We start from the raw sequence: 8,806 nt of genomic DNA, 5'->3' as shown, positions 1-8,806 counted from the left end.
TTTATCATAGTTTACCATGATTTACCATAGTTTACCATGATTTACTATAGTATACCACGATTTACCATGTTAAAGTATGATTTACTATGATTCTAGCATGATTTAGCATAGTTTACCATGATTTACCACGATTTACCATAGTTTACCATGATTTACTATAGTATACCACGATTACCATGTTCAAGTGTGATTTACTGATTCTAGAATGTTTTACCATAGTTTACCATGATTTACCATAGTTTACCATTATTTAACACGATTTACCATAGTTTACCATGATTTACTATAGTATACCACGATTTACCATGTTCAAGTGTGATTTATTGATTCTAGAATGTTTTACCATAGTTTACCATGATTTACCATGGTGTACCATTATTTACCACGATTTACCATAGTTTACCATGATTTACTATAGTATACCACGATTTACCATGTTCAAGTATGATTTACTGATTCTAGCATGTTTTACCATAGTTTACCATGATTTACCATAGTTTACCATTATTTACCACGATTTACCATAGTTTACCATGATTTACTATAGTATACCACGATTTACCATGTTCAAGCGTGATTTACTGATTCTAGCATGATTTACCATAGTTTACCATGATTTACCACGATTTACCTTACTTTACCATGATTTACTATAGTATACCACGATTTAACATGTTCAAGTATGATTTATTGATTCTAGCATGATTTACCATAGTTTACCATGATTTACCACGATTTATTCTAGTTTACCATGTTCAAGTATGATTTACTATGATTCTAGCATGATTTACCATAGTTTACCATAGTTTACCACGATTTACCATAGTTTACCATTATTTACTATAGTATACCATGATTTACCATGTTCAAGTATGATTTACTGATTCTAGCACAATTTACCATAGTTTAGCATGATTTACCATAGTTTACCATGATTTACCATAATTTACCATAGTTTACCATTATTTACTATAATATACCATGATTTACCATGTTCAAGTATGATTTACTATGATTGTAACATGTTCAAGTATGATTTATTGATTCTAGCATGATTTACCATAGTTTACCATGATTTACCACGATTTACTCTAGTTTACCATTATTTACTCTAGTATACCATGATTTACCATGTTCAAGTATGATTTACTGATTCTAGCACAATTTACCATAGTTTAGCATGATTTACCATGATTTACCATGATTTACCACGATTTACCATAGTTTACCATGATTTACTATAATATACCACAATTTACCATGTTCAAGTATGATTTACTGATTCTAGCATGATTTATCATAGTTTACCATGATTTACCATAGTTTACCACAATTTACCATGATTTACCATAGTTTAGCATGATTTACCATGATTTACCATGATTTACCATAGTTTACCATTATTTACTATGGTATACCATGATTTACCATGTTCAAGTATGATTTACTATGATTCTAGCATGATTTACCATAGTTTACCATAGTTTACCACGATTTACCATAGTTTACCATTATTTACTATAGTATACCACGATTTACCATGTTCAAGTATGATTTACTGATTCTAGCATGATTTACCATAGTTTAGCATGATTTACCATAGTTTACCATGATTTACTACAGTATACCACGATTTACCATTTTCAAGTATGATTTACTGATACTAGCATGATTTACCATAGTTTACCATGATTTACCATAGTTTACCATAGTTTACCATTATTTACCACGATTTACCATAGTTTACCATGATTTACTATAATATACCACAATTTACCATGTTCAAGTATGATTTACTGATACTAGCATGATTTACCATAGTTTACCATGATTTACCATAGTTTACCATAGTTTACCATTATTTACCACGATTTACCATAGTTTACCATGATTTACTATAATATACCACAATTTACCATGTTCAAGTATGATTTACTGATTCTAGCATGATTTATCATAGTTTACCATGATTTACCATAGTTTACCACAATTTACCATGATTTACCATAGTTTACCATGATTTACCATAGTTTACCATTATTTACTATAGTATACCATGATTTACCATGTTCAAGTATGATTTACTATGATTCTAGCATGATTTACCATATTTTACCACAATTTACCATAGTTTACCATGATTTACCATAGTTTACCATTATTTACCACGATTTACCATAGTTTACCATGATTTACCATAGTTTACCATTATTTACCATAGTTTACCATGATTTACTATAGTATACCACGATTTACCATGTTCAAATATGATTTACTGATTCTAGCATGATTTATCATAGTTTACCATGATTTATGATCTGTGATAGATAGATAGATAGATAGATAGATAGATAGATAGATAGATAGATAGATAGATAGATAGATAGATAGATAGATAGATTAGATGAGTTTAAATTGATTAGCATCAAAGGTTGATTGAGTCTAATGGGATTTGGAGCTTGAGTCATCTGAACATCCTGTCAATGAAAGTCTATGGGCATTTTTATGATTTTTAATATTCATTTTTAAGAAAACCGTAACTCAAACCAATCTGAAAAGATATAGCACACAGAGTCAGAACAGTATGAACGTCTGAACCGAGTTTGGAGTATGTAGCTTGAACGGTCTAGGAGGAGTAGGTGTCCAAACATTTTCTGGCCAGAAAAATAATAATAAGAAGAAGAACTAGAAAAAAAAGTTTGTTGAGACAAACTTTAAGTTAGCTTGAGAAAGCCTGACCAGAAAGTTTGAAGAAGTTAGAAGTTTATAGTTTAAAGTTAGATTGATAGATTAGTTGAAAGAAAGATATATTAGTTAGAAAGAATGACAGATTGATTAGTTAGAAAGAATGACAGATTGATTAGTTAGAAAGAATGATATAGATTAGCTCAAATGAAAGAATGATAGATTAGCTTGACAGAAAGAATGCATGCGACTAACATGTTTCTAGCATGATTAGCAAGTTACTAGCATGTTGTTAGCATGACTAGCATGTCGCTACCATGTTTTTAGCATGACTAGCATGTTACTAGCATGTTTCTAGCATGATTAGCATGTTTTAGCATGACTAGCATGTTACTAGCATGTTTATTGCATGATTAGCATGCGAATAGCATGTTTTTAGCATGACTAACATGTCGCTACCATGTTTCTAGCATGTTTCTAGCATGATTAACATGCTGCTAGCATGTTGCTAGCATGTTTATATTATGATAAGCAAGTTACTAGAATGTGGTTAGCATGACTAGCATGTTGCTAGCATGTTTTTAGCATGACTAGCATGTTTCTAGCATGATTAGCATTTCACTAGCACGTTGCTAACATGTTTCTATCATGATTATCATGTTGTTAACATGTTTATAACATGATTAGCATGCAACTAGCATGTTGCTAGCATGATTTTAGCATGATTAGCATGTCGCTAGCATGTCTCTAGCATGATTAGCATGTTGCTAGCATTTTTCTAGCATGATTAGCATGTTGCTAGCATGTCGCTAACATGTTTCTAGCATGACTAGCATGTTTCTAGCATGATATATTTATATTTTACTTTTGCCTCTACTGTTAACCAAGATAATTTAATATGCATCTCACGGAGACTAGCGCAAAAAGAACAGTGCAGAACTACTCTGGCCGCTCTATTCTGTGCAATTTGAAGTTTTCTTAGATGTTTTTGGGCCGCACTACTCCAAACTACTGGACAGTAATATAAGTGAGACAGAACAAGACTTTGGACAACATTTTTCAATGTAGCAGTTGGACAATATACAGAGCATTTTCTGGACATAGCGATACCCCTGCCCATCTTACTGACAATGTGGTCAATCTGGTCTGACCAAGATAATAAATTATCTAGTCTAACACCCAGCAGTTTGAATCTAATAACCTGCTCGACCACATTGCTCTCTATATGCAGATTAAGTGGGGTGATACTTGGTAACATGTTAGAGCTGTAATCGGGTCCTGTGCAGTTTGAATCTAATAACCTGCTCGACCACATTGCTCTCTATATGCAGATTAAGTGGGGTGATACTTGGTAACATGTTAGAGCTGTAATCGGGCCTTAAAAGTTAGGCCCGACAGGACCCGAGCCCGACAGGTTTCGGCCCGAGCCCGACAAGTACATTTTGATTGACAGCTTTTTTAAAGCCCGAACCCGTTTACAGCCCGACATTATTCAAATGTGCGCACACACACAGCTCTTTTGCCTTTTGTCAACAATGAGTAATTTATTCATGTTTTAACATAATTTACTCATAACTAACGTAGACTAGACCACTTGGAAGTTGGAATAAAGAAATAAAATAAGTCCTAGCTGTGACATCGTAACATCTCAGCATTCTAGACATAGGCTCATTAGCCTATAAATAGACCAATGCACCAATAAAAACGAGTCATTTAAAAACAATTAATTTAAGATAGCTAAATTTTAAATTAAGATGGGTATTTGGCAATAACGAAATTAAGATAAAGGCTCTGCCGGATTTGCTTTATTTAATAAAATAATAATGCCAACATTAGCGTAAATACTCTGTCAACATTATGCATTTAAGACTCAATGAATATTTAGTTAGCATTTGAAAAACCTTTACTCACAGAGATTAGGCTAGGTCTACATGTTTTTGTGGAGGAAAATGATTGAATCCACTGTAGATGTCTTCAGCGCGCTCCTGCGCTCACTGATGGTGCGTCATTATTCACTCATTATTCTCATTATAAGCATGGTCAAAACTTTTCCACACCTTTTCCAGTTTGCTTTAGTTGCTGGTGCAACCAAAACGTAATCACCAGAGGCAAGCCTCCGTTACACCTGCTCAGCATTCATTTTCGCATCTTTCTCGCGCTAATCGAAACACATCACATGACCGCTCGTTTACCTCGCAAACCGGAGCGCAAGCCCGAGCCCGGCCCGAGCCCGCATAAGATGATAGAAATTAAGCCCAACCGAACCCGTCGGGTCCCGACGGGTCCCATTGGGTTCGGGCAAAGATCTTCAGCTCTATAACATATATCTATTGCAAAATATCATACATTTAGTTTTGGAAATATACAGTACCAATTTATTATTTTTCACCCAGTCTACTACTGTGTTTAACTCTGGAGATTCTCATTGAGTTCAGGTAATCTTGATGCTGCAGTGAACAAAGTAGCATCATCAGCATACATAACAACACTAGCCTTTCTAAAAACATGTGGAAAATCATTTATAAATATTGAGAATAAAAGTGGACCTAGGCAGCTTCCTTGTGCTATGCCGCATGATGTTGTTAAGCAGTTGGAAAGACTACCATTGAAATAAACCTGTTGCGTCCTATTGGAAAGATAACTATGCACCCAAGTTAGTGCTGAGTGTGAAAAACCATATGCTTTAAATTTGGCTATGAGAAGACTATGGTCTATTACATCAAAAGCTGCTGTAAAATCCAAAAACACAGCTCCTACTAGTTTCCCTTCATTAAACATGTTAGCCACTCCTCTGTCATTTGTGCTAGGGCAGTGTTTGTGGAAAAGCCTTGTCTATATGCATGTTGGAACTTTGTCATCAATTCATTTGTACTGAAATAATCCATTATTTGATTAAAGATAATCTTCTCCAAAATTTTGCTTAACACTGGGAGTAAACTGATTGGTCTACTATTTGATCCAGTAAAGCCCACTTTTGCATCTTTAAGAAGGTGTATAATTTTTGACTGTTTCCAAAGCTCAGGAAAAGTACCACTCAAAATGGACCTATTAAAAATGTGACTTATAGGTTTTGAAAGCTGAGTCGCAGCTACTTTAAGTATTCTTCCTTCCAAATTATCTATACCTGCAGATGTATCAATAGATAGACCCTGTAGCAGCTTCTCTACGGCATCCTGAGTTACAGTATTGAATTTGAGATGGCAGTTTTTGCCCTTCATTATGTTATCAACCAATTTCTGGCATGCATCACTGTCAGTTTGTTTCATGTCAGATCTTAAATCATCCACTTTTCTTGTAAAAAATTGTTAAAATAATTTGCAATATCATGTGGCTTCGTAATGAACTGCCCCTCACATTCAACAAATTTTGGGGATGACTTTGACTTCTTACACATTAATACATTCAGTATTTTCCACAGTTTTTTTCCCCATCATTCACAGAGTTATACATTTTCTGTTTAAAATAGCCATTCTTTTTACTATGATTTAGTTTTGTGACTTTGTTTCTTAATGTACAGTACGTCTTCCTATCTTCAGGCGTCCCTGTTTTTTGAGCAACTGCTTTGGCTTTATCCCTTTGAAGCATCAATGATCTCAATTCATTGTCCAGCCATGGAGCGCTGTTACTTCTTATTGACCTTTTCCTAAGGGGAGCTTGCATATTAACCAATTTCATTAATTTATGCATAAGCATATTTAAAGCAGTGTTGACATTCTGTTCTTCAAGAACATCTGACCATTGCATATTATTGATGTCTAATATAAATAAATCTGGGTTGAACCTTTTAAACAACCTGCGGAGAACAATTCTGACTCCAGATTTAGGCAATTTAGTTTTTCTTGATAAAGCGATCAGATTGTGGTCACTACACCCCACAGCTTTGGAAACTGTTTATGAACAAAGCTCTGGTATATTAGTGAATATCAGATCAATGCATGTAGATGTATTCCTGCCATCAATACCTACAGCGATTCTAGTGGGCTGAATAACAAGCTGGGTGAAATTACAGAGACTGGCCATTAAGGACAGTTTTTTGCGCAAGGGACAAACTTTAGAGAACCAATCTATGTTAAAATCCCCTAAAAGAAAAGTGTCTTTACTTTCATCAGACACTCTATCTACAATTTCACATATTTTGTCTAAGTAACTTACATGAGCGCTTGGGGGACGATAACAGCATCCAACTAAAAAATGCTTAGAGTGAGGGATGTGTATCTGAATCCATAATATTTCAACATCAACACACATTATATCATTTCTTTGCACGACTACGATACTATCTTTAATGTATAATGCTACACCTCCACCGTGTTTATCCCGGTCTCTTCTGTACAGGTTATAGCCATCAACTGCAACAACAGAGTTATCAAAACTGTCATCCAAATGGGTTTCTGTCAATGCTAAGATATGAATATTCTCAGATTGACAAAGTGTAGTTATTTCTTCAACTTTGTTTCTGAGGCTACATATGTTTAAGTGGGCCAGGACTAGACCCTTTTTAGAAAACTTTAGCAAAGATGGTTGTATTTTCTTTCTGCCTATATTCATATCTAAGGATGTCAAAATGTACAGATAATTTAAAATAACATGCTTCAAGTTCTAAAATGCCCTTTAAGTTATACATTTTCTGTATGTCCATCTTTTGGCCCAATGACTAACTTGTCATACCTCAGCCATGCTTTTTCACCCCTTTCCCTTACAGCCTTCAGCTTTGGCCAGAGTTCTTTTCTTTTCTGTTGCACAGCCCCTGAGAAATCCTCATTTATATATATGTTGGTCCCCTTCAGCTTTTTAACAGAAGAGAGGATATGCTGTTTATCTTTTAGCCGCAGCAAATTCACCATGATTTTTCTTGGCCTTCCCCCTTCTTGGTACTGACCAATCCTTTGTACCCGCTCCATCTCAATCTTAGTACAATCTAGCTCTAAATTACTAGAGATCATTTGTTGAACTTTAAGCTCCAATTCATTCCATTTTTCTCCTCCAACATTAGGTATCCCATCAATGATGATATTTTTCCTTTTATGTTGATTATCAATGTAATCCAACTTTGTATAATTTAATATCGCTTTCAAAGGATTTTATTTTAGTTACAATTTCCTTATGCCCTGACATCTCCTCCTCCATTTTGATTTGTGTGAACTCCAAACTTGTCTTCAGCTCCTGGACATCTTTTATAACGCCATCCAGCCTCTTATTAGTTCCATCTATCATCACTTGAATGAAAACTTTGAAGTTCTCTTGCTGCAGGTTTAGCATTTCCTTGTAGAATTATTTTTGCTGCTCCAACAACAGTGTGACCATGGCCATGGTAGCAGCAGATTCATCCTCACATGATGTATTTTTCTTGGGAGGCATGATATTCTTACCACGATGTACCCAAATGATGGTCTAACACTAATACTGCCCTTACCCCAATTTCCCAATAGTGGATGATGCAGGACGACGATGCTAGAATGTATTTATGCTCTTAGTCCTGTTGAGGCCTGATGGCCCAAAGGCTTTTTGAGTTTGTTTGCAGCAAAAAGACCTATCAATAGTGATGTAATCCGCAAATTGACAAAGGAGAAGCTGTCCAAGTAGAGTTTGATTCAAAAAGTAGTTCACTTTCAAATTTAACTAAGGGATTACAAAGATATATGATGGATTCTGAAGATCAGCAAACACAAGCTACTTCCTCTGCATGGGAGGTGTCTACGAAATGGATTTCTTCTTCGCTGCTCTAAACAGGGGTTGATTGTGGCAACACAGCACAACTTGCTTTGTTTGCAATGCATTCTGAGCAGCGAAGAAGAACCGTGCAGCGGTTAGGCAAAGCTTGAGGTCATAACTAGGTCTTGTTTAAGAAAATGGTATCGGATCGGTATATGGGTTCATGTACTCGCCGATGCCGAAATTTGTTGTGGTATTGGAGATATTTCCGATACTAGAATCGGAATTGGAACAACTCTAATTGCTGTATTGATATTTTGAACAGAGCCATTTAAAGCCTTGTTCCCTGTACCCCTTTTATACTTTGAGCACCTGCCCCTCCAAAGGTCTCTGCACGGCCCTGATCAGATGGAGTGTCAGCCACCTTAAAAAAGTTAACTGCTTAAGTAATGTGTGGATTAATGCTTAT

This window comes from Carassius auratus, unplaced genomic scaffold (genome assembly GCF_003368295.1).
Source record: "Carassius auratus strain Wakin unplaced genomic scaffold, ASM336829v1 scaf_tig00216901, whole genome shotgun sequence".
Lineage (NCBI taxonomy): Eukaryota > Metazoa > Chordata > Actinopteri > Cypriniformes > Cyprinidae > Carassius > Carassius auratus.
Note: the sequence above shows the minus strand (reverse complement) of the source record.